The sequence below is a fragment of the Bos taurus genome, chromosome 11 (genome assembly GCF_002263795.3).
Source record: "Bos taurus isolate L1 Dominette 01449 registration number 42190680 breed Hereford chromosome 11, ARS-UCD2.0, whole genome shotgun sequence".
NCBI lineage: Eukaryota > Metazoa > Chordata > Mammalia > Artiodactyla > Bovidae > Bos > Bos taurus.
This window is the reverse complement of record NC_037338.1, coordinates 71,285,276-71,313,192: the sequence shown is the minus strand read 5'-3', so window position 1 is coordinate 71,313,192 and position 27,917 is coordinate 71,285,276.

Genomic DNA, 27,917 nt, shown 5'->3' with positions numbered 1-27,917 from the left:
ACAGCATATTAAAAAGCAGAGACATTACTTTGCCAACAAAGGTCCGTCTAGTCAAGGCTATGGTTTTTCCAGTAGTCATGTATGGATGTGAGAGTTGGACTCTGAAGAAAGCTGAGCGCCGAAGAACTGATGCTTTTGAACTGTGGTGTAGGAGAAGACTCTTGAGAGTCCCTTGGACTGCAAGGAGATCCAACCAGTCCATCCTAAAGGAAATCAGTCCTGAATATTCATTGGAAGGACTGATGCTGAAGCTGAAACTCCAATATTTTGGCCACCTGACGTGAAGAACTGACTCATTGGAAAAGACCCTGATGCTGGGAAAGATTGAAGGTGGGAGGAGAAGGGGACAACAGAGGATGAGATGGTTGGATAGTATCACCGATGCAATGGACATGAGTTTGAGTAAGCTCCGGGAGTTGGTGATGGACAGGGAAGCCTGGTGCATAGCAGTCCATGAGGTCACAAAGAGTCAGACATGACTGAGCGACTGAACTGATTAAACCCATTTCCCCCATTTCTCCTCGCCCAAGCCTCTGACAATTGTCTTGTTCTTTCACTGAGATATACTACATATGGTGAGATAAATAGATCTTAAGTGTAAAACCCATAAATTTTGACATATGTATGTACGTGTAAACATGTCTCCAAACAAGATGTAGCATCTTTCTATCACCTCACAAACTGGAGTTATTTTCCTTTCCTTTTTCTTTTTTTAAAAAATTTAGTTTATTAAAGCTAAAGCTAACAAAAAAGCCAGTTCATGTATTTCTCCCCGCTGTCCCCCTTTCCTGTCTGGCAACCACCAATCAGTTCTCTTTATCTGTTGGCATGGTTTTTAAATTAAAAAAAAAATTTTTTTTTAGAGTCTTCATATAATCCTTCTTTTAAGAAACAGTTTTATTAACTATAATCATATCACCATGTTGTACATTAGGTCTCCAGCATGTTTCTGTCAGTCCCCATTTGATAACTATCATCATAGATCAGTTTTCCCTTGTTCTAGAACTTCATGTAAATGACATCATACTGTATGTATTTTCTTGTGCTGACATTTCTTTCAGCATCATATTGTTGAGATTCATCTATGCAGCATCTATCAGTATAGGCACACCCCAGAGACACTGTAGGTTCCATTCCACTGCAATAAATCAAATATTTTTGTACTTAATTCTTTGTCTGATCTGACCTTTTAGACTCCTTTGTCTTGTTAATTTGATGACTTTTTAAAAACTTTTAATTTTATATTGGATATAGCCAATTAACAGTGTTGTAACAGCCCCAGGTGCTAAAGCAAATATTGTAATAAAGCAAGTCACAAACAATTTTTGGTTTCTCGGTGTTAATAAAAGTTACATTTATGCTATATTGTAGTCTATTAGGTGTGCAATAGCATTATGTCTTAAAAAACAATGTACATATCTTAATTGCAGAATACTTCATTGCTAAAAAATGCTACCCATCATCTGACAATACAAGGTTGCCACAAACCTTCAGTTTGTTAAAAAAAAAAAAAAAAACGACAGTATCTTCAAAGCTTAGTAAAGTAAGGCACAGTAAAGTGAAGTGCAGCAAAACCACACATGGCTATAGCTTGCTCATGTCTATTGCTGAGTAGTATTTCAGTGCACACAGATACCACAGCTAGCTTATTGACCCACATATGGATGGACGTTTGGGCTATTTCCAGTTCTTGTGGTTGTGAGTAAAACTGCTGTGAACACTTTTGGACAAGTGTTTGGTGACTATATGTTTTTATTTCTCTTGGGCATATGCTTGGGAATGGAATTGGTGAATTACAGGGCAGACGTATATTTAACTTTATAGGAAACTGTCAAACAGTTTTCCAAAATAGACCCTTTTACAGCCCCACTAACAATGTCTGAGTCCCAGTTGCTCCATGTCCTTGCCAACATTTAGTATTGTTGGTCTTTTTAGGTGTAGCTGTTCAGTAGGTGTAAAATGTGATTGTATGGTGGTTTAATTTGCGTCTCCTGATTAACTCAATGATGTTGAGCAATCTTTAATTGTTTATTGGCCAATCTTCTTTTGTGACATGTCTGGTCAAGTTTTCTGCTCTCTTTTATCTAATATTTCTTTATTTGGGGGGAAGTTCCTTTTTATTGGAGCTTCCCAGGTAGCACTATTGGTAAAGAACCTGCCTGCCAACACAGAAGATGTAGGAGATGTGGGTTCAACCCCCGGATTGGGAAGATGCCCTGGAGAAGGACATGGCAACCCACTCCAATATTCTTGCCTGGAGAGAGGACTCTGGCTGGCTACGGTCCATGGGATCGCAGAGTGGGACACGACTGAAACGATATTGATCTGTTGGTATTCTGTATATATTCTGGACACCAAAACTTTTTCAGATATATGTTTGGTGAATATTTCTTTGTTAGACTGGCCTGCTGATTTTTGTGACAATGTCTTTTGATTTTTAAAGAAAATTTTGATGAGGTCTAATATATAAATCTTCCATTAAAAAAATGGTTTGTGCTTTTCATGATCTGTTTAATAAAACTGTCTTCTGCAAGGTCATGAACATTTTCTGCTCTGTTTTCTTTTGGAAGTTTTATAGTTTTAGGTTGCCTGTTTAGGTCTATAATCCATCTTAGCATAGTTTTGGAGTATGATGTAACAGTCAATATTCATTGTTAAATATGTGAATATCCAGTTATTCTACCGCCATGTGAAATTAAAGACTTTTCTTCCCCATTGAATTACCTTGATTTGCTGATGATCAGTTGACTGTATGTGTGTGGATGTAGTTCTGGATTCTGTTCCTTTGATCCCATTGTCTATTCTTATGCCAAGACCCACCATTTGATTACTAGAGCTTTAAACCAGCTCTAGAAATCAAGTCCTAAAGCAGGTAGCAAGAATCCTCCATGGGGCAGCACAGTTTTGAAATATGAACCCATTTCCTCAAGTATGTATCCTCTGCCCTTTTCACCACAATTCTGTGCTGATTGCCAAAGGGAAATAAGCACAATCTCAAGAGCAGTCAAAAAAGGGAGACTTCCTGGCTTTGGTTTTGAAAGCCCAAGTCCTCCAAGGACTAGAGACAAAACATTTGGGGAACAAAGGGTGATAAAAAGTGGCTCATCCATCCACTTCTAGTTAACAATTCTTCTAAGATGAGAGAACCCACCCTAGGCTTGGTGGAAGGAACCAGAACAACCATGCATCCCTACCTTGGGGTTAGAATCTCAGGGAGGCAGGGGAACCCTTGCAGAACACCTCCTGTCTCTGATGGCCCAGGGAAGCAGAATGAATCCTGGACCCTCACTGTGGCCCTGGGGAAGAGCTGTGCCCTGAACAGCCTATGTATCAGAACAATGGCCATCCCAGAAGGGGGATGAAAAGTTACCCTAGTGCGTGTGGTTTTCTGTCTGTCCTGACGCTAAGAAAGGGGAGAAGGAATCATGAATTGACTGTAATTAATGTCCTGCCACTCTAGTAGCAAGGGGTCTGAGCTGAGTCATAGGGAAGGGAAGCAAGTAATATCCTGAAGCACATGAGTTTATTATTTAAAGTTTATCCTGCTTTAAATGGAACTTCTAACAATCCATATTTAAATAACTGAGGCTAATGATAATAAAGAGTGAAGGTGGAGGAGAGGAGCCCTCCTTTCTGCTGGGAGAGGGACTGGCGAAGAGGAATCAGGGGGGTGCAATGGCCAGTCCATTCGCCTGCCTCACCAATGTTTTAGCTCCTGCATCTAGGATCTCAAGATGCTGTGAAACAACTCATCCTGTATTCTTCTGAGATCTAGTGCCTCCTCTGTTCTGAAATGCCTTATTAAAATCCCTCCCCTTGATGCATCAATCTTGTCTTGAGCAATTCAAAAGACATCAGAGTGGGTCCCAGGTGATACCTCAAGATCCTCATGGGGCAACGCTTGAAGGTGAGTCCCATTTCCTACACGGAAGGACCATCTGGGGAGCCGAGGCTCAGAGTGAGGACACCGTCTTACCCTGGTTGCAGAGAACACCCACGTGGGTCTGCCTCCGCTTCACAGCCCTGCGTTGTCGTCCATGCCATCCATGCCGTCCATGTCCTGACTGCGCCCATGCTAGGAATGGGGAAACTGATGCTTCAGCACTATTTACTAAGTGCAGGAAATCTAGTTTGCATGTTGTTTTGCTTATAGTAGTATGTTCTGCTTGTACTTTAACTCCAAGAATGTAAAGCAAACATTTCAGAACATGTTGAATTAATACCTCCCCTTTGCTGAGATCCCATTTCCACCAAATGTCCAGAAATGGGACATGTGGATAATGGAAAACAGACCCAAAATATTTGCTTGACTGGCACCATGGATTAGGGCGTACAGGAGAGTGTAAACACACACACCCACTCCACGTACGCACCCTGCAGATTGAGCCCTGGATTAAGGTCCTTTCAAAGCAGCCAAGGCTAGGCTGCCAAGTTCAGGGTTGCCTGGGGCCTGGCTGTGCTGGGGTGAGGCTGGGGTGCTTGGGTCAAAGAAACACAGTGTCTTGGAACCCAGTGAGAGCCGCTGCACCCGCTGCCCAGAAAGGGGTGGGGGCTGTCAACCCATGTTCAGAAGGCTACTGTCACCTCACCCAAAGGTTGGCAGAAAGCCTGGGGGAAGGGGGAAAGGACTTCTAGCTTGTCCTGACTGGCTTTTCCTAGCTCCCGTCTAGGGTCTTGTGGCCCCTTCTTCCAGCAGGACTCCTGGCACATGTTTAAGTGGCCCAGCTTGAGGGAGCATTGAACTCATTCACCCTCCCAGCAGTTGGGCCATGACGCGCATGGGCCTCTTACTCATCCCGAAGTCATCAGTCATGTTTCCAGGAGTGTGAGTAATTCAGGGAGGGAGGGGGAGGGGAGAGGACTGGCGATTGTGGGGGTGGGATGATGTTGAAGAGGCAACGTGGCCCCAAATGAGCCCTCATCCCTCTTATTCCAAAGCTGGAAATGTTACTTGTTTTGAGAAGTAATGCATCCTTAATCTGCTGCAAAGTGTGGTGTGTGTGTGTGTAATGCTGACAGTTTAAGGAAATTGGAACCCAAAGCAATAAGGACTTCTCCCTTCATTCCAAGGCAGCTGAGAAAGTGTGGTAGCCCAGAGAAGGGTTGCCAGTAGGATACCTCTGGGACTTATTGATAAAATATGAACTCACATTGTTCTAACACATTATCCCATGTGTCTCTCTGAGGGGAACGTAAGCTCAGAAAAGTCTTGTGAGTTGCCCACCATTGGAGACTATCAGAGCTGGGAATAGAACCTGGGTCCCCACACTAGTCCAGTACCCACCTCTCTGGACTGTGAGATCTGGTCTATGCAAGCCCCTGGACTTGTTTTCTCTGCCTGACCAGCTTCCATAGCTGGGTCAGCCTGGACTCGATGGTTGTCCTCACCCTTTCCCACATCACATTCTCACAGAGGTCCTGGCAGTGGGTACTGCTGATGAAGTTCAAGTCCAGATTGTTTTCCCCTCTTCTTGCTTTGGGGCCTGGCTGCCCCAGAAGAGGGTGGAATCTCTCCTAAGCCAGTAACAGGTGGAAAAGTCGGGAGACCACCTGTGGGGTGGAGAGCTGGTGAGCTGGTCAGCCTGGACTGTAAGAGGTGCCCAAGGAAGGGTCCTTCTGGCCCAAACCTGAGGAGTCAAGTACAGCAGTCAGGCATTTGGGCTATGGATCAGCTGAGGAAACTGACGTCTTAACCCTGTATCTGAGTTTCTTATGTTTCCTGGCACACTCCTCTCCAGGGAGCGAGAATGGATGGGATACATAGAATACATCTTTAATACTCTGGAAGAGGAAATCCTGCAGGAGATACACCTGGAAAAGGAACTCCCACTAGGTAAGCGGGCTTCCCAAGTGGACTAGTGGTAAAGAACCTGCGTGCAAATGTAGGAGACGTAAGGAACCAGGGTTCAATCCCTAGAGGAGGGCATGGAAACCCACTCCAGTATTCTTGCCTAGAGAATCCCATGGACAGAGGAGCCTGGCAAGCTACAGTCCATGGGGTTACAAAGTGTCAGGCATGACTGAAGCGACTCAGCACACATGTACTTAGTGAGTACTTACCGTGTTCCCAGACACTGTGTTATGTTTCACATGTATTATCTTTTTGGATCTTCACAAAAACTCCCTGTGAGACAGGCTGTATGATTCTCATTATACTGTGAAGAAGCAGAGGCATCAGAGCCTATGTAACTTGAGCTACATCAGCCAACTAGTAAGTGAGGGAGGCAAAATTTGAATTCCGATCTGACAGTTCAGTGCCTACTCCATAGAGTCATCCTGCCTTAGAAAGTCTACAACAACACAGGAAATACATCCTAAACCACCTCGTCTCAGGGCCTAACCTCAGATGGCAATCAAAGAGAAAGCTGTTGTCACAGGAGAACGCCTCGTTGAGACCAGAGCCTCTTATCAGCTGAATTGCGTTCCCCTTTAATTCATAACTCCAGGAGATAGTGAAGGACAAAGAAGCCTGGCGTGCTGCAGTCCATGGTGTCACAAAGAGTCAGACACGACTTAGCAACTGAACAACAACAAGATTCATAAATATTGAACTCCTAATATGATTGAATTTGGAGACAGGATCTTTAAATAGGTAATTAAGTTAAAATGAGGTCATATGGGTGGGTTAGGGTGGCTTTCATCAATGTGACCGGTGTCCCTATAAAAAGAGGAGGTCGGGGCACAGACACACACAGAGGGAAAACCATGTGAAGTCATAGGGAGAAGGCAGCTATCTGCAAGCCAAGGAAAGAGGCTTCAAAAGAAACCAGCCTGCAGACTCATTGGTCTTAGACTTCCTGCCTCGAGAATCATGGGAAAATAAATTTCTGTTTAAGCTGCTCCATCTACGACATTTGGTTATGGCAGCCCCAGTAAATTAATTCAGAACCTCCTTTAAAATTCACCTCTGTGTTCTCTGCACATGGTAGGCACAGCATCCACGTTGGCTGATGAGCTGCTGCTGCTGCTAAGTCGCTTCAGTCGTGTCCGACTCTGTGTGACCCCAGAGACGGCAGCCCACCAGGCTCCCCCATCCCTGGGATTCTCCAGGCAAGAACACTGGAGTGGGTTGCCATTTCCTTCTCCAATGCATAAAAGTGAAAAGTGAAAGTGAAGTCGCTCAGTTGTGTCCGACTCCTAGCGACTCCATGGACTGCAGTCCACCAGGCTCCTCTGTCCATGGGATTTGCCAGGCAAGAGTACTGGAGTGGGTTGCCATTGCCTTTTCCAGGCTGACGGGCAGGAGGAAGGAAATGCAGCTCCAACAGGCAGAGAGAATTCAAATTTTGACTTTTGCAACCAGCCTTTATCCTTCTGTTGAAACTTCCTGTTTCTGAAGAACAGAGATTTTTACAGATCCCAGAGGGCATCCAGTAAACCCAGCAGTGATTACCAAATAATTCTGGTTTTGATGAGCTCAGTGGGTATGAATCAGAAGCAGACAGAGAAGTGTTTCCCTTGAAATACACTCAAGGTTAAATGTTAGAGGGAGAAACAAAAATATGTTTGGGAATTTGTTGCCAGCCAGGAAATATGGTCAGTGTCGGCACCCTAGGCCAGGTGGAAAAGGTCTTTCCTTCCTTCTGTGCAGAACAGAAGCCACCATGGGCCTGGGCGAGCCTGATGCTGATGTCATTGCTCATGCCAGGGCCTGTCCTGGTGGTTCTCACACAGGTCTCCTTTTTGAAAAAGGAATTTCCGGGTTAAGAGTCCCTCCTGCAAGCCCCGTCATCTTATTAGGCCGTGGCCTAGAGCAGTGGTCCCCAACCTTTTTGGCACGAGGGACCAATTTCGTGAAAGACAATTTTTCCATGGACTGGGAAGTAGGGATGGTCTTGGGATGATTCAAGCCCGTTGCATTTATTGTGCACTTGATTACGGGCTTCCCTGGTGGCTCAGTTGGTAAAGAATCCGCCTGCAGGGTAGGAGACCGCCTATGACACAGGAGATGATGGTTCAATCCCCTGGGTCAGGAAGATCCCCTGGAGAAAGAAATGGCTAGCCACTCCAGTGTTCTTGTCTGGGGAATCCCATGGACAGAGGAACCTGGTGGGCTATGGTCCATGGGGCCGCAAGGGTTCGACTCGACTGAGCAACTAAATCACCACCTACTTATTTCTATTATTGTTACATTGGCTCCACCTCAGATCAACAGACATTAGATTCTGGAGGTTGGGGACCCCTGACCAGAGGATAACCTGGCTTCAGTTCCCCCAGGAGAGAGTCCTGGTAACTTCCCTGGAGGTGTAGAGGTTTGGGACAGGGTGGCAGTATGGGGTCCTCACAGCTAGGAGCCCCCCAGACCCTGACTTGGGGAGCCAGGGCTCTGGGTCCTGTGATGGGATCAGAAGGGGCATGGGTGAGAAGGTTGAGGCGGGGAAGGCCACACATCATGGTGAAGCCTGGCTGTTGTTAAGAGCAGCCTGTGAAGCTTCTGTACCTGGGGAGGAGCTGTGAAAAATCATGGAAAGTGAGTTCAAGCAGAGGTCCTAGGAAGGCCTTGTGGTAGTCGGGTTTGGAGTGGGGCTCGTGTGAAAGCTTCTGGTTTCTCAAAGCAGTGGTCCTTGTAATTCTAAGTGTCCTGGGGACTAGTGGCAGGCTTCCCAGGAGGAGCTAGTGGTAAAGAACCTGCCTGCCAATGCAGGAGACATAAGAGACGTGGGTTCTATCCCTGGGTTGGGAAGATCCCCTGGAGAGGGAAATGGCAACCCACTCTGGTATTCTTGCCTAGAAAATCCCATGGGCAGAGAAGCCTAGTGGGCTGCAGTCCATAGAGTTGCAAAGAGTCGGACATGACTTAAAGTGACTTAGCACGCAAGAGCTCAGAAGGCCTGGCTTCTGATTTTGGCTCTGCCACTTATTGGCTGTGGGATGTGGGCAAGCTTCAATGCCTGAGGCACCCCAGACCTTACATTCATCCACAGGGGAAATCGGATCTACCTCCAAGGGCCAGTGGAGGGTGGCAGCGGGGGATGTGTGATGAAACCTCCAACGCAGGCCTGACCCCGTGAGAGCACCATACTGAGGCCAGTCTCTTCTGAGCAAGCCGGTCACCCATCTATCAGAGTCACTTGCCCACATCAGACATGGGGTCTCCTCTCCCAAGACGGGGCCTGATCCATGCTCTCCTGGGTTTACACCTTCCAAGGACCTTGATGCCTGGAAAGAGCATCTCAGCTCCTTCAGGATCAGCTGTGCTTAGGTCTTCAAGCTCATTTCTCACCACCATCCTCTGCACCCTTCTCAGGAACTACCTACAGCTCCCCAAACCTCCCCCACCCTGCAACCTCCGTGCCTGCCAGCACGGTGCTCCTTCCTCTGCCTGTAACTCCCTTCCCCCTCCCTCTGTCTGGCGACAGACACTACTCCTCCCACACCACGTCTCCTCCCCACTCTCCCCTTCCCTTCTGGGGGGCAGTCTTTCCTGCCACTCCCTCAGTGCCACCCCTGCCCTCTGGCCCCATCTCCCTCTGCCCCCTGCACACCTACGCTCTGCAGGAACTGTCTTTACTTCGAGGCTGCCAGCTCCCAGTGTCTTAGTTCTTGCTCCCTCCCCGCTGCCTAGTCCAGTGTCTAAAACAGGATAACAGCTCCATCGATGTGTATTGAAAGACTTAATGACTTACTAAATGAATGACTTCTCCTGGGTATGGGGGCCAGACTCATGAATGAGTCACAGGGCTTTGCTCCCACCCACTGACCTGGGTTTAACACTCCCCATGATAACATCACTAGTTACCCTTAATTCTCAGAATCACCCATGCCTTCTTTCTTCTCCTTTTGGTCCTGTCATCCCCCTCCTCTTCCTTCCTCCTCTGGGAGCAGCACATCTAAATAAGGCGATGCTATTCTTGGGGCCGGCCGTGTACAATTACGATTTGCACCCAGTTATCCTCTGGGATAACTGTGAGATAGTCATGAGTTCGATCCCTGGGTGAGAAGGTGGGACAGACGACACAGAAACCCTGCAGCAAATGTGGGGCCTGGTGATCAAGTTAACTGAGTAGGAATCTGGGAGGACGTGGGTGGGGAAAGGAAGAGTGTCTGATGAGACCTGAACCAAGAACAGTGGGCACGGGGTGAGGGAATCTGGCAGGTTTGGGCCCCTTAAAGCCTCCATTTCCCAAGAAATTCCTGGTTCTGATTTGTGTGGCCGGAGGGGGACCACTCTTACCCATACTCTCATGTCTGGCCACCTCCAATTCCTTCTGGAGGCAGTTGTCCTCCCCTGACCCAACTCAGATGATCAGGCACGAGCCCAGAGGTTCTTGCCCCTGACATAAGCCCCAGCCAAACCCAGGGGTACCCTGCCCCTTTCCTCTCATTTCCCCAAGGCTTCCCCCAACTTCATTAAATTTCATGGAGGTGTTTCAGGCATGTTATGAGGGTTGGCCTTGCAGGGGGTACCTCTAGGTCACTGCCATTTTCCAGTTGTCTACTTTGTCATGAGAATGAAAAAATAAATTAGCACCCTGCTTCTGGAACATTGATGTTTACAGGATCACAAAGGAGCAGACAGGCTATCTGCGATTCTTAAAAAAGAATGCCCCACCATCTGAATGGAAGGCAGCTCCTGAGGCTGGTGAAAAATATTATAATGAATAAAAGGAATGCTACTTCATGTCTCTGGTTGAAAATGTATGGCGTGAAAGTTGGTTTGTAAATAAGTAAAAGTAAATTAACCCAAGGAGAGAGAAATCAAAGGAGGCTTCTCGGTAGGGTCTTAATGGGCAGAGGGGCACCAGCTGGCCACGCTTCTCCAATCATCTCATCTGTTTCCTCACTAGCTGGTGAGCCCTATATAAGGCTTTATAAGCCCAGTGGCTTTATATAGCATCCCTCTCTGTCAATCCTTAGGGCCTAGCACAGGTTCCAGCACACTAAGTAGGGTGATCATGTAGTCTATCACCCAAAGTAGGACACCTCAAGAGTGAAAGGAGGCCATTAATCATCATGTCAGGACAACAGTTGTAATCTGGGACTAATGCATGAATGAACAAATGAATGAATGAACAAATGATGCTTTAAAAGGTTGAGGCTGTTGGCACTGAGACAGCCATGGCTTCCTACATCCCCTGATGTCACTGTCAAATAGAAAATTCATCCGCATGTACCATAGGTACCATCACATGTTTTATGGTCCATCTTTGTTCTTCTTTTGCAGACAAGGACTCCGGCTTCAGAGAGAGAAGCTGGGCTGGGACTGAGGGGCCCTGCTGGTGCTTCCCAGGGTCTCCTCCACCGAGGGCACTGTGTCCTCAGGTGCCAGGCACTGAACTAGGTGCTCTGTGTTCTTACTGCATTTAATCCTCCCACCACCTTTGCGAAATAGCTGCTCTTATAACCTTTGGTAGGTGAGTCAACTGAGGCTTAGAAAAGTTAATTAATGCGCCCAATGTCACACATCAACCAATATCAGAGCTATAACCCAGGCCCAAGTCTGTTGGAAGTCAAAGCATGTGGTTTTAACAGTCCCCAACCTTGCTTTTGTGTGGCCTTCTCTCTACAGCTTGGGGCCCCAGTAATATCGGGTTCATCAAGGAGAGGGGTCATGGGGGTTGGGGGCTGGGGAGAAGAACAGGAACAGAGAGTTTGCCTCCCAGGTGGCCGATCCTGTGTCCAGTTGTGGGTTGGATGGGGCAGTGGCCAGGTCAGGATGGTGAGCAGCAGGCTCTTGGCAGGTTATATGCCTTCCAGGCTCTCCACGGGAGAGGATGCCCAGACCCAAGTGTTGTGTCTGAGTCTGTATGATGGAGAGGGTGGGTTAAGGAAGAGAAAGCAGGCCCCTCCTACCTCTTGCCAGCCTCCTCCCCACCTTCACCCCTGCAGGGTTGTGGGGTTTCCTTTGACCTGGCCGGGCCATTTTTCCAGAATGGCCATCTGAAGCCAGCCCCAGCCCACTGGGAGAGGCCCAGTGGTCTGAGGCCTCCAGCTGGGGTGGACCATGCCACACCCTGGGGAGAGAGGCTAGCAGGGACTTGGCCAGGCTGAAGTGGAGGAGGGGAGGCAGAGTGGGTAGGGCTCAGCATTCTGCTGGGTGGATGGGGGCAGTGAGAGGGGTGGGTCAGGCTGGGTGCAAGCCAGGAAAGGGTGCGACTAGGGCTCTGCTGGGCACTCGCCCCCACCTGCACGTCTCTGCCTGAGATTCTCTTCAGACAGGTCTTGGCCCCGGCTGCCAGTCCGGCCCATCCTGGAGACTTTGCCCGCCCAGTACAGCTAACTGGCGCCCTCTAGTGTCCACCTCTCTGGGCCCAGTTGCCCCCTCTTGGAAACCACACATCACACACAGCTCCCCTGAGCCTGTCCCTCAACAATCCCCCCAAACCTATCATGTGTCTTCCAAACCAAGACACCTCTAAGAGTGAGAGGGGGGCTCTGAGGATAACGAGGCTGGGACGACAGACATAAAATGGGACTGTCCCTAAGACAGGGCATTTGATCCCCCCAACCCAGGTCAGAAACAACCCCCCCACCCCGCCCCGCCCCACAAGCATTGTGGCTGCCAGAACCATCTCTGGGAGGCATCCCATCAAGGAAATGAGAATCTCATCAGCACGAGGCCTGGGAGAGCAGGTGATCAAGGACCGTGCGGTCAATACACAAGTAGTAGCTGCATGGGTGGTGGTCATCACCTATTGGTCTAGCTTGCCCAGTTCCAGCTGGGCGGCAGCAAGGGAAGCTGCATCTGAAGCTCCTGTGAAGAGGGAAGGAGGATCTGATTCTGGAGTCCAGTGCACAGCAGGAGGGTGGCAGGTCATGGAGCCGGTAGACTGACCGAAACATCGGCCTATGAGTAACTGAGACATCCCTGCTCCTGTCATTTTGGGTGTTGCTGGGGCATCTGGAGAGAAAACTGCCCCTCCACCAAGAGAAGGACATTCTGACATGGCATCTCTTCTGGCTAGTTTTCAGGTGGGTCCTCCGTCTCCCCGCCCACCCCTTTTGGGGTGGCGTTCACCATGACCACATCTCTGCAGGGCAGGCTTCATGCCCTCAGTGACGAACACAGGCTAGTGCGTGGGCCGCCACCTGTCCCCACCCCTGTCGTCCCCCTCCATTTTCTCATCACTGCCTCGTGGCTTCTGGAACAAGGCTTCGGGGTGATATGATAACTGCTGACTCCCTGGGGCTCCCTGATGTGGGCTGATGTGAGGTGGCTGGCATCCGTGACCCCTGCACCCAGTGGGGCCTGGCATCAGGGCTGCATCCTACCCTGGGGAGCCAGCCGAGAAGCCCAGGGGCCAGAGCCTGGGCAGAAGGACCAAAACAGGCTTGGGAGAGCAGAGGAGAGGAGGTGCCTCAAGTCTGGGGAGGTGGGATGGGAGCAAAGGGTTTCCACAGGTGGATCTGGGGCAGGGCGGGGGGCGGTGCAATGCTGACTTGGGCTCAGCTTGGGGACCCCCAGGGGAGGGCCCTGGGGTGGCACTCTGTGTGTGTACGATTTGAAGAGACTCATGAGTGGCGTTGGTGAAGTCAGGCAGCTTTGGAGGCAGGACAGGTGTCGTTCTGGAGAATTCTTTGGCATAGGGATGACAGGGCAGGTCTGGTGCCTTGTGTGGGAAAGGGAAGAAAGCTTTCAGTTGGGTTTTTTTGTTCCTCAAACCAGTCTGCCCACATCCTTGGCATCTGTGCCCCAGGAAGGATCTGTTCACAGCCCTGCATGTCTGGGCCTGAGGGGCAGAGTGCCTACGTGAGGCCTGCGGTCTCTCCAGCCTCTCCCCCAGGGGTCACGGCCACTGCTGGAGTGGAGGGAGCGTCCGGCTCTGCCTGTGCCCCTCCTGCTCCTCACTCTCTCCTCCCCCCACCCCATCCCCCAGCCAGTGGGCTCTGCTCTCTGTGCCGCCTTTTCTCTCCTGGGGTGCTGGCTCTAACATAAGGCTTCCTTCTCCCGCCACATGCAGGGCTCTGCACGACCAGCAACACACAGACACTGGGGCCGGAACAAAAACCCAGGGTGTGAGATTGGACTCTGCCATTTACCAGCTATGTGGCCTGGGGCAAGACAAACTCTTTGAACCTCAGTCATCTCATCTGTAAACAGGGGATAATAGCACTTGATGGTCCTTATCTCATGGGGCTGTCATGAGGCTCAAATGCATGATGCGTGAACACTGTGCAAAGGGCTCCGCCCATGGGAGGGATTATTATTACTGTTTTCATACCATGCGGGAGACCCAAACAGAACACTCATCCAAGACTGGAAACGCGTGCTGAGAGCTGTGCCTTGACTCATTCCTCACTGTCTAGTGAGCTTACGGTGTGCCAGGCCCTGTTCTAGGCACATGGGCTGCACAAACAGACGTGAGCGCTCACCATCCTAGAGCTCACATTGTGAAGGAGGAGCTCCCCCACACGCCCCTCTACTCGGCTCACACTCTGACCCATCTCCTGCATCTGCAGACCTAGCCTGAGAAGTCAGGAAACATCGATCGGCTTCTAGGAACTCCCTTCCTAAAGACCTCGCAGTCACCCAGTGGCCTGGCATAAGCCCTTGAGTGGAAAAACAAGGTCATTCTGATACTTGCTGGAACATTCAGAGCATTGTAGCAAGAAGAGTGCACAATCATTAAGTCTAATCACCCATTTTACAGATGAGGAAATCGGAGTCCAGAAAAGTTTAACTGCCTTGCCCTGGGTTATGCAGCTGGATACCCGATTACTCATTCAGTCAACAAACATTTTTTGAGCTCCTACTCTGTACCACCCACCAGGCACCAGGGACAAGGCTCTGCCTTAGTTTTGGCCTGTGTAAGCAAATAAGCTAATTTCAGGTGGTAAGGAGGGCTGGGCAGAAAACCAGGCCTCCAGATAGGGAGGTGGGGTGACTAGGGGTTGGGGAGGTCAGGGGAGGCCTTGTGAGGGGTGACATTTAAGCTGAGGAATCAAGTAGAGGGCTTGAAGGAATCCCCTCTACACACTTCCAAGGCAAAGGAGCACCTCTCCATCCCTGACCCTGGGAAAAAGAAATGGCATAGGAAAAGAAGATGGGGTTGTGAGCCCTCCTGCTGGTGAACACGTGTCTCTGAGCCTACAGCTGAGTCACTGTGTGTGAGGAGCGAGGTGGTAGCCCTCTCTGGTACCCAGATCTCAGGGTGTCTGGAGCTGCTGGTTTTTTTTTTTTAATAGACTTTATATTTTTTTAGAGTTTGAGGTTCACAGCAAAATGGAGCAGAAAGTACAGAGAATTCCCATACGCCCATGGTCCCCACCCCGCACGCGCACAGCCTTCCCGCCATCCATATCCCCCACCAGTGTGGCCCGTCTGTCACAATCCATGAACCTGCCCTGACATGTCATTATCACCCAGAGTCCATGGTTTCCCTTTTAGGGTTCACTCTGGATGTTGTACACTCAACGGGTTTTGACACTTGTAACCATCATAATAGCAGCATGCAGAGTAGCTGCACTGTCCTAAAAATACCTTGGGCTCTACCGATTCGTCCTGCCCTCCTTCCTAACCCCTGGCAACCACTGAGCTGTTTACTATCTCTGTCGTTTTGCTTTATCCAGAAAGTCATAGGGTTGGAATTGTACTGTATGTAGCCTTTCAAGCTTGGCTTCTTTAGTCATCTGTATTTAAATTCCTCTGTGTCTTTTCATGACTTGATGGCTCATTTCTTCTTCTTTTTTTAGAAATTTATCTTGATTTTTGGTTGTACTGGGTCTTTGTTGCTGTGCGGGCTTTCTCTAGTTGCGGTACCCAGACTTCTCACTGTGGTGGCTCCTCTTGTTGCAGAGCGCGGTCTCAGTAGTTGTGGTACGTGGGTTTAGTTGCTCTGTGGCAGGTGGAATCTTCCCAGACCAGGGATCGATCCCTGGCATTGGCAGGCAGATTCTTAACCACTGGCCCATCAGGGAAGTCCTCATTTCTTCTTAATGCTGACTAAAGTTCCGTGTGGATATAGGGGCTGCCTTTCTTCGGGTTCTGGTTTTTATCTAGCTTTTCCTACAGTGGTTTCAGCTTGCAGACCTTTCCTTCCCTGGTGGTGGGGTTGCAGCAGGCATATTGCTGCCTGGTGCTTGTGGCAGGTCCAGCTGGAAAGGATGGGGTCTCTCTCTGGGCCCCAAGGCTGCACCACCCCTGGTTCCCAACAGGTGGCCACACCACCCTGCCCTGGCCAGCTTCTAGTTGGCAATGACTGAGAGGGACAAGGGCATCGTGGGAGACTGGGTGAGGGAACAAAGTAGAAGTGGTGGATGTCCCCATCGGCCACCTCTCTCCCCCTCTCCCCAGGCAACTCAGGTGGCCAAGCTACATTTCTTGGTTTGGGGCAGCAGAAGGACCTGGAGCATTTTGCCATCCCTGTTCTTCAACAAAAGACACAATACTGTCTTCTAGAAGACTGGAAACTACCACTGTTCTCATAATGGGATCTGATTCAAAGGTGGTAATTCCCTGTGCAAATAACCCCATTGCATGGAGAGAGCATCCCTGGGGTAAAGAACAAGGATGCTGGCACGGTCTGCTCTTGGAGCTGACAGTCTAAAGGGGGAAATATTTCAGGAGAAACAGGCTACTCCTTTTGTCAGCAAGACTGAACCACAACAACTGGGAATGAACACAGACAATGTGGTATTTAATACATACAGTTCAGTTCAGTCGCTCTGTTGTGTCCGACTCTTTGCGACCCAATGGACCACAGCACGCCAGGCCTCCCTGTCCATCACCAACTCCCAGAGTTTACCCAAACTCATGTCCATTGAGTCGGTGATGCCATCCAACCATCTCATCCTCTATCATCCCCTTCTCCTCCTGCCCTCAATCTTTCCCAGCATCAGGGTCTTTTCAAATGAGTCAGCACTTTGCATTAGGTGGCCAAAGTACTGCAGTTTCAGCTTCAACATCAATCCTTTCAATGAACACTCAGGACTGATCTCCTTTAGGATGGACTGGTTGGATCTCCTTGCAGTCCAAAGGACTCTCAAGAGTCTTCTCCAACACCATACTTCAAAAGCATCAATTCTTTGCACTCAGCTTTCTTTGGAGTCCAACTCTCACATCCATACATGACTACTGGAAAAACCATAGCCTTGACTAGATGGACATTTGTTGGCAAAGTAATGTCTCTGCTTTTTAGTATGCTGTCTAGGTTGATCATGACTTTCCTTCCATGGAGTATGCGTCTTTTAATTTCATGGATGCAGTTACCATCTGCAGTAATTTTGAAGCCCCCAAAAATAAAGTCTGCCACTGTTTCCACTGTTTCTTCATTTATTTGCTATGAAGTGATGGAACCGGATGCTGTAATCTTAGTTTTCTGAATATTGAGTTTTAAGCCAACTTTTTCACTCTCCTCTTTCACTTTCATCATGAGGCTCTTTAGTTCTTTTTCACTTTCTGCCATAAGAGTGGTGTCATCTGCGTATCTGAGGTTATTGATATTTCTCCCGGCAATCTTGGTTCCAGCTTGTGCTTCTTCCAGTCCAGCGTTTCTCATGATGTACTCTGCATAGATGTTAAATAAGCAGGGTAAGAACATACAGCCTTGACATACTCCTTTTCCTATTTGGAACCAGTCTGTTGTTCCGTTTCCAGTTTTAACTGTTGCTTCCTGACCCGCATACAGGTTTCTCAAGAGGCAGGTCAGGTGGTCTGGTATTCCCATCGCTTTCAGAATTTTCCACAGTTTATTGTGATCCACACAGTCAAAGGCTTTGGCATAGTCAATAAAGCAGAAATAGATGTTTTTCTGGAAGTCTCTTGCTTTTTCAATGATCCAGAAAATTGGATTTGGCAATTGGATCTCTAGTTCCCCTGCCTTTTCTAAAACCGGCTTGAACATCTGGAAGTTCATGGTCCACGTATTGCTGAAGCCTGGCTTGCAGAATTTTGAGCATTACTTTACTAGCGTGTGAGATGAGTGCAATTGTGCGGTAGTTTGAGCATTCTTTGGCATTGCCTTTCTTTGGGATTGGAATAAAACTGACCTTTTCCAGTCCTGTGGCCACTGCTGAGTTTTCCAAATTTGCTGGCATATCGAGTGCAGCACTTTCACAGCATCATCTTTTAGGATTTGAAACAGCTCAACTGGAATTCCATCACCTCCACTAGCTTTGTTCGTAGTGATGCTTCCTAAGGCCCACTTGACTTCACATTCCAGGACATCTGGCTCTAGGTGAGTGATCACACCATCGTGATTATCTGGGTCACAAAGATCTTTTTTGTACAGTTCTTCTGTGTATTCTTGCCACCTCTTCTTAATATCTTCTACTTCTGTTAGGACCATTTCTGTCCTTTACTGTGCCCATCTTTGCATGAAATGTTCCCTTGGTGTCTCTAATCATCTTGAAGAAATCTCTAAGTCTTTCCCATCCTATTATTTTCCTCTATTTCTTTGCATTGATCACTGAGGAAGGCTCTCTTATCTCTCCTTGCTATTCTTTGGAACTCTGCATTCAGATGCTTATATCTTTCCTTCTCTCCTTTGCTCTTTGTTTCTCTTCTCTTCACAGCTATTTGTAAGGCTCCTCAGACAGCCATTTTGCTCTTTTTCATTTCTTTCTTGGGGATGGTCTTGATCCCTGTCTCCTGTACAATGTCACGAACCTCCGTCCATAGTTCATCAGGCACTCTGTCTATAAGACCTAGTCCCTTAAATCTACTTGTCACTTCCACTGTATAATCATAAGGGATTTGATTTAGGTCATACCTGTATGGTCTAGTGGTTTTCCCCACTTTCTTCAATTTAAGTCTGAATTTTGCAACAAGGAGTTCATGCTCTGAGCCACAGTCACAATACATCAGTGAAATATTATTCAGGCTTTTAAAAGAAGGAAATTCTGATAAATGTTATGATACAAATGAAACTTAAAAACATTTTGCAAAGTGGAATAAGCCAGACACCAAAGGACAAATATTGTTTCATTCCAAATAGGAAAAAGAGTACGTCAAGGCTGTATATTGTCACCCTGCTTACTTAACTTCTATGCAGAGTACATCATGAGAAACACTGGGCTGGATGAAGCACAAGCTGGAATCAAGATTGCCGGGAGAAATATCAGTAACCTCAGATATGCAGATGACACCACTCTTATGGCAGAAAGTGAAAAAGAACTAAAGAGCCTCATGATGAAAGTGAAAGAGGAGAGTGAAAAAGTTGGCTTAAAACTCAACATTCAGAAAACTAAGATTATGGCATCCAGTTCCATCACTTCATGGCAAATAGATGGGGAAACAGTGGCAGACTTTATTTTTGAGGACTTCAAAATCACTGCAGATGGTAACTGCAGCCATGAAATTATAAGATGCTTACTCCTTGGAAAGAAAGTTGTGATCAATGTAGACAGCATATTAAAAAGCAAAGACATTACTTTGCCAACAAATGTCCATCTAGTCAAGGCTATGGTTTTTCCAGTAGTCATGTATGGATGTGAAAGTTGGACTCTGAAGACAGCTGAGTGTCAAAGAATTGATGCTTTTGAAGTGTGGTGTTGGAGAAGATCCTTGAGAGTCCCTTGGACTACAGAGATCCAACCAGTCCATCCTAAAGGAGATCAGTCCTGAGTGTTCATTGGAAGGACTGATATTGAAGCTGAACCTCCAATACTTTGGCCACCTGATGCAAAGAGCTGACTCATTTGAAAAGACCCTGATGCTGGGAAAGATTGAGGGCAGGAGGAGAAGGGGATGACAGAGGATGAGGTGGTTGGATGGCATCATCGACTCAATGGACATGAGTTTGGGTAAACTCTGGGAGTTGGTGATGGACAGGGAGGCCTGGCAGGCTGCAGTCCATGGGGTTGGAAAGAATTGGACACGACTGAGTGACTGAACTGAACAGAACCACTTATATGGCATACCTGAATAGTTAAATCCATAGAGACGAAAAGTAGGATGATAATTACCACGGGCTGGGGATGGGGACAGAGCTTCAGTCTGGGATGATGAAAAGTTCTGGAAGTGGATGGTGGTGATGGCTGCACTATCTTGTGAGTGGACTTATTGCCACTCACAAGAGTACACTTAAAATGTACATTTTTAACTGTACACTTAAAAATTATTAAAGTGGTGCATTTTATGTCAGATATATTCTACTACCATAAAAAAGCTTTGTAAAAAAAGATTGAACCAAGATCATGAGATCATAAAGTGCACAGATTCCATCATGTTCTACCCTGGTTCACATTCCCTCCCCCTGCCACCGCCCCCCCATGACAATCCAACATGCAGCCCTACTGCTGCTCTCAGCCAGCACTTCAGGAATGGAGCTATGAGAGCCTCAGATGAACTCTGAACTTCAACTGAATGGACTCGAGTTGAACCTAATGGTTGAATCCCTGCTGCCTCAGGTGTAAAATAGGAAAAGAATACTTACCCTTTCCTACATTACAGAACTGTCACAGAATCAGTGAGGTTACGTATGTGAAAGCATTGTAAACCCTGAAGTCCTCTGAACAGATAAGGAATCATTAGCAGTATCGTCCTTATTGCTTGCCTAGGTTGTTGGCTCCATCTGGGGACATCTCTGACTGTTGGAAAGGTCAGGCAGAATTGTGAAGTAGCAAAGGTTGCTCTTGCTGTCCCCTCCTCTTACATATTTCTTAGGATGTCCCTCTCCATTTAGCAACTTCATCTTCCCTCCCGACCCCTTGATACTGTGAGCGATGCTAACCTCCTGCCTGTATCTCATCTCTTGGGAACTGTGCAAGGAACACCCACTTCTCTGGTGTGTTTCCTTTGCTCTCACACTTCTGTCACACTCACAGCGCTTCTGACACCAGATGTGTGGGGCTCGGCCCCACCCCCCGACATCAAGTAAATTTGTGACACCAGCTGGTTGTCCTACATGGAATTTCATCCAGTTCTGACACTGTCTACCTGGAGATAACGTCAGATGCCACAGGTTAGGGTTTAGTCCCACAAAGCTGCCCCCTTCTACCTCACTTTCTTTTATCCTTCCTCCCTCCCTCCCCCTTCTCTCTTTCTTTCTTCCTTTCTCTCTCTCTTTCTCTCTCTCTCTCTCTCTCTCTCTCTCTCTCTGTCTCTCACCATGCAGCATGCAGGCTCTAGTTCTCCAACCAGGGTTCAAACCCATGCCCTCTACTATGGGAGCATGGAGTCTTACCCACTGGACCTCCAGGGAAGTTCCTTCTACCCCACTATATATTTTTTAAATTTTTAAGTTTTTTAGACTTAAAAAAGATACACTTATGACTGTGCTGGGTCTTCACTGCTGCACGCGGGCTTTCTCTAGTTGAGGCAAACGGGGGCTTCTCATTGCAGTGGTTTCTTTTGTTGTGGCACAGGCTCTAGGGCGCTCAGACTTCAGTAGTTGCAGCTCTGGGGCTCTAGTGCGTAGGCTCAGGAATTGCGGCTCATGGGCTTAGTTGCCTTATGGCATGTGGGATCCTCCCGGACCAAGGATCAAAACTGTGTCCCCTGCATTTACCATCCCCTGCATTGGAAAGTGGGTTCTTTAGCACTGAGCCACCAGGGAAGTCTCTCCCACTTCACTTTAGATGCCAATTTGCAAATCCTGGTTGCCACCTATGCTGCTGACTGATTGACTATAAATCGGAGGAGGTTCAACTAATCTGCTGCAGTGGCCCACAGACCTCAGGAACAGTTTCTTTACTGTTTACTGGTTTATTATGTATGTGTGCTCAGTCATGTCTGACTCTTTGTGACCCCATAGACCGTACCTGCCAGGCTCCTCTGTCCATGGAATTCTCCAGGCAAGAATACTGGAGTGGGTTGCCATTTCCTTCTCCAGGGGATCTTCCTGACCCAGGGATCAAACCTGAGTCTCTGGTGTCTCCTGGGTTGGCAGGTGGATTCTTTACCACTAGCACAGCTGGGTGATCATCAACTCCATTTCCCCTCTTCTATCTCTGGAGAATGTGAGGTGGGGCTGAAAATGCCAAGCTTCTAATCATGGCTTGGTCTTTCCAGAGACCAGCCCCCACCCAAGAACCTACCAGGAGCCACCTTATTACAGCAAAAGCATTGCTATCCACCCAGGAAATTCCAAAGGATTTAGGCATTCTGTGTCAGAAACTGGGGTCAAAGACCAAATATTGGAACAAAAGATGGTCCTAGTGCTCTTATCATGCGGGGAATTATAAGGGTTTTAAGACTCTGTGCCAGGAACTGGGAAACACATAAATACTTTTTCTCTTACCTCACAGGATTCAGAATACCACCTCCTCCAGAAAGTCTCTCCAGATACTTCTGGTCTCTCCCTCATCTGAGCCAGATAGGGGTTGGGGAGCTGTGTGAGGCAATGAAGGTATCAGTGAAATTAATAATTTCATTGTTGAATGAATTGCCGCCTTCACTTACTATACATGTGACCTTGGCAAACTACCTTTCTGAGCCTCAACATCTCTCTGTAAGTTAGTGACAATACATGATTTAACAGGCTAGTAATGAAGATTAAATGATATAACCAATAGTGATAGAATATGAAGAATGCTCAGTTAATAATAGTTTCCTTCCTTTAAACTCTCATAACTCGTTATCTGAGCTTTCAGTCTTGTGTTTTAGGTATTTGCATCATTCATTCATTCAAAAATGTTTAAATAATTATGAAGCCAAAACATGTTATGAAGAAAAGTAAAAACAAAAGAAGCTGTTTAGGAAAGACTTTACTGATAAAGCATCATTTAGGCAGAAAATAGAGGGAGTGGATCCTGAAAATACCAGAGAAGGAGGTTGGGGCAAGAGCAAAGTCCCTGAGACAGCAACATGCTGGTGTGTTTGAAGACTGAAGGCAGGAAGAGAAGGGGATGACAGAGGATGAGACGGTTGGGTGGTATCACCTACTCGATGGACATGAGTTTGAGTAAGCTCCTGGAGTTGGTGATGGACAGGGAGGCCTGGTGTGCTGCAGTCCATGGGCTCACAAAGAGTCGGACATGACTGAGCAACTGAACTGAAGGAAGCCAAGGTGGCCAGATCAGAGTGAGCAAGAGACAGAGGGAGGAGGAGCAGAGAAGGAGCAGGGACCACATCACGTGAGGTTTTTGTAGACGGTGGCAAAGACTCTTTTTGTTTACTGGTGAGATGAGAAGTCGGCAGACAGTGATGAGCAGAGAGTGAAAGAACTGACATAGGCTTTAAAAGGATCACTTTGGGGGAACTTCCCTGGTATTCCAATGGTTGAGACTTCTCCTTCCAGTGCAGGGGGTACAGATTCAATCCCTGGTCGGGGAGCTAAGATTCCACGTGCTTCATGGCCAAAAACCAAAACATAAAACAATACTGTAACAAGTTCAATCAAGACTTTGAAAATGGTCCACATAAAAAAAATCTTAAAAAATTCTTTGACTGCTATGTCCTGTGCCATTGACTGCATGGTAGCAAGGGTAGAAATAGGGAGATTGATTAGCAGGTTAGTGCAGTAACCCAGGCAAGATATGCTAGTGGCTTGGACCAGAAAGGCAAATGGGGGTAGAAAGAATGGTCAAATTCTGAATATATATTGATTTGAAAGGAGAGCCAAGACTACTTTCTGGGGAGTAAGAGAAAGGCTTAACACTAGTATTTTTGGCCGAGGAACTGTGAAGATGGAGTTTTCATCATCAAAATAAGGAACCTACAGGGAAAAGTGGATTTGGGTGGGGCAAAGTGGAAATTACAAATTTGATTTTGTATTCATCCAGTTATTACTATTTGCCATGGTCTTAATTTGTTTATAATAATCCACATTTCCTTATATTACTTTCCTTCAGCCTGAGAACTTCACTTAGCATTTTCTGTAGTGAAGATCTGCCAATGGTGATATTTTAGTTTATCTTTAACTGCTACTGCTAGGTCACTTCAGTCGTGTCCAACTCTGTGCGACCCCATAGACGGCAGCCCACCAGGCTCCCCCGTCCCTGGGATTCTCCAGGCAAGAACACTGGAGTGGGTTGCCATTTCCTTCTCCAATGCATGAAAGTGAAAAGTGAAAGTGAAGTCACTCAGTCGTGTCTGACTCCTCGCGATCCCATGGACTGCAGCCTGCCAGGCTCCTCCATCCATGGGATTTTCCTGGCAAGAGTACTGGAGTGGGGTGCCATTGCCTTCTCCTATCTTTAACTAGAGATATCTATTTTAACTTCAGTTTTAAAGAATATTTTTGCTGGGGTAGAATTCTGGGCCAAAAATTTTTACTTTCAGCACTTTAGAGATGTTTCTCCATTGTTTCCACTTCCCATCACCATTTTAAGTTTTATTAAGGTCAGTTCAATTAAGTTCAGTCACTCAGTCATGTCCGACTCTTTATGACCCCATGGACTACAGCACGCCAGGCCTCCCTGTGCATCACCAACTCCCGGAGTTTACCCAAACTCATGTCCATTGAGTCGATGATGCCATCCAACCATCTCATCCTCTGTCATCCCCTTCTCCTCCTGCCCTCAATCTTTCCCAGCATCAGGGTCTTTTCAAATGAGTCAGCTCTTTGCATCAGGTGGCCAAAGTATTGGAGGTTCAGCTTCAATATCAGTCCTTCCAATGAACACTCAGGACTGATCTCCTTTAGGATGGACTGGTTGGATCTCCTTGCAGTCCAAGGGACTCTCAAGAGTCTTCTCCAAAACCACACTTCAAAAGCATCAATTCTTTGGCACTCAGCTGTCTTCAGAGTCCAACTTTCACATCCATACATGACTACTGGAAAAACCATAGCCTTGACTAGATGGGCATTTGTTGGCAAAGTAATGTCTCTGCTTTTTAGTATGCTATCTAGGTTGGTCATAGCTTTTCTTCCAAGAAACAAGAATCTTTTTATCTCATGGCTGCAGTCACCATCTGCAGTGATTTTGGAGCCCCCCAAAATAAAGTCTGCCACTGTTTCCACTGTTTCCCCATCTATTTACTATGAAGTGATGGGACCAGATGCCATGATCTTAGTTTTCTGAATGTTGAGTTTTAAGTCAACTTTTTCACTCTCCTCTTTCACTTTCATCATGAAGCTCTTTAGTTCTTCTTCACTTTCTGCCATAAGAGTGGTATCATCTGCGTGTCTGAGGTTATTGATATTTCTCCCAGGAATCTTGATTCCAGCTTGTGCTTCATCCAGCCCAGCATTCCTCATGATGTACTCTGCTGCTGCTGCTGCTGCTGCTGCTAAGTCACTTCAGTCATGTCCAACTCTGTGCAACTCCATAGATGGCAGCCTACCAGGCTCCCGCATGCCTGGGATTCTCCAGGCAAGAACACTGGAGTGGGTTACCATTTCCTTCTCCAATGCATGAAAGTGAAAAGTGAAAGTGAAGTTGCTCAGTTGTGTCTGACTCTTCATGACCCCATGGACTGCAGCCCACCAGGCTCCTCCATCCATGGGATTTTCCAGGCATATAAGTTAAATAAGCAGGGTGATAATATACAGCCTTGACGTACTCCTTTCTCAATTTGGAACCAGTGTGTTGTTCCATTTCCAGTTCTAACTGTTGCTTCCTGACCTGCATACAGATTTCTCAGGAGGCAGGACAGGTAGTCTGGTATTCCCATCTCTTTAAGAATTTTCCATAGTTTGTTGTGATCCACACAGTCAAAGGCTTTGGCATAGTCAATAAAGCAAAAGTAGTTGTTTTTCTGGAGCTCCCTTGCTTTTTTGATGATCCAATGGATATTGGCAATTTGATCTCTATTTCCTCTGCCTTTTCTAAATCCAGCTTGAATATCTGGAAGTTCACATACTGTTGAAGCCTGGCTTAGAGAATTTTGAGCATTGCTTTGCTAGCGTGTGAGATGAGTGCAATTGTGCGAGAGTTTGAACATTCTTTGGCATTAAGGTAGAGCTGATAAAATTATAAGATATCTAAAGTACATAACACAGTGATTTGATATGATATTTGTTAAGGTATAACTGATAAAATGATAGGATATCTAAAGTACATAACAGTGATTTGATATACGACCCATGGTGAAAGGTTGCCCCCATCTAGGTTGATTAGAACATCCATCACCTGATATATTTATCTTTTTTGGGGCTGGGTGAGAACATTTAAATTTTCCTCTCTTAGAAAATTTCAATTATACAATATAATGTTGTAACCTTTAGTCATCATGTTATACTGTAGACCATCAGGGCTTATTTATTTTATACCTGAAAGTTTGTATACTTTTACCAACTTCTGCCTGTTTCTCTGACATATAGCCCCTGGCAACCACTCTTCTGATCTGTTTCTATGGGTTTGACCCCTGCCCCCTTTATTTAAGATTCCACATATAAGTGTAAGTGATACCATGAAGTGTTTGTCTTTGTCTGACTTATTTCACTTAGCACATTGCCCTCCAGGTTCATCCATACTGGTGCATATGACAGGATTTCCTTCTTTTTTAAGGCTTAACAGTATACTGTTGTACATATATACCACATTTTCTTTATCAATTCATATTTTGAAAGGCACTTCAATTGTTTCCATACCTTGGCTATTGTAAATAATGCTGCGATGAACATGTGGGTACAGATATCTCTTTGAGATAATGGTTTTACTTCCTTTGGATATATATCAAGATGTGGGATTGCTGGATCATATGGTAGTTCTAGTTTTATTTTCTTGAGTAGCCTCCATACTACAGTGACTGTACCAGTATACATTCCCACCAACATTGTACAAGGGTTCCCTTTTCTTCACATCCTTACCACATTCTTCTCTCTCTCTCTCTCTTTTTTTTTTCTCATAATTTCTCTGATGATTAGTGATGCTGAGCACCTTTGCATGTACCTGTTGACAATCTGCCTATCTTCTTTGGAAAAATGTCTATTCATGTTATTTGTTCATTTTAAAATTGGGTTACATGGTCTTTTTCTATTGAGTTGTACAAATTTTTTTTGTATGTTTTGGATATTAACCCCTTTTTGAATATTGGTGTCCATTATTTCTGGTGAGAAGTCAGGGTCATTTGAGTTGTTTTTCCCTCTATACAGGGTTCCCTTGTGGCTCAGCTGGTAAAGAATCCGCCTGCAATGTGGGAGACCTGGGTTCAGTCCCTGAGTTGGGAAGATCCCCTGGAGAAGGGAATGGCTATCCACTCCAGTATTCTGGCCTGGAGAATTCCATGGACTGTGTAGTCCATGAGGTCTCACAGAGTGAGACATGACTTTTACTTTTCCCTCTATATGTAAAACATCTTTTTCCTCTGGTTACTTTCAAATTTTTCTCTTTATCTTTGATTTTTGGCAATTTAATTACAGTGTGCCTTGGGGAAATTTTCTTTGTATTTGTCTTGCTTGGGGTATACTGGGCTTCTTGAATTTGTAATTGTATATCTTTCACTTTGAGGGAATTTTGGCTATTTCTTAATTCTTTTTTTTCTGTCCAGCAGTCTCTCCCCTTTTTTTCTGTGATTCCGGTTACATATGTTAAACATTTTGATAATGTTTCTTACACTCTGAGGTGCTGCTCAATTTTTTTCAACTTTTTTTCCCTCCTTGTCTTCAGATTGGATGCTTTATACTGATCTAACATCAAGGTCATTGACTCTTTCCTCTGTTTTCTCCATTCTGTTGTTAAGCCTAGCCAGTGAAGCTTTTATCTCAAACATTACCTTTCTCAGTTCTAGAGTTCCCATAGCTTTTTAAAAATAGAGTTTATTTTCCCCCAAGGTTTTCTATCTCTTCATTTGTTACAAACACACAACCACTTACCTCATGAAGTATAGTTATAACAGCTTATTTTAAAATTATAATCTACTGATTCTAATGTGTGGGTCATCTCAGTTTTCATTGATTGTCTTTTGAGTATAGGTCACATTTTCCACATTCCTCATGCATTGAGTACTTTGGGGATATTCTGGACTTGTGATTAAGTCATACGACTCTGGTTTCTGTTGTACAACTCCCCCCAAAACGCTGGACTGTTTGTTTGCTTTAGCAGGCAATCAACTTGATTGCATTATCAGACTATAAACTGTCTTTTAGGCCACAGTTCAAATCTCAGTCCTTTTATTCTTATCTGGGCCTCTTAAGCCTGCCTCATGTATT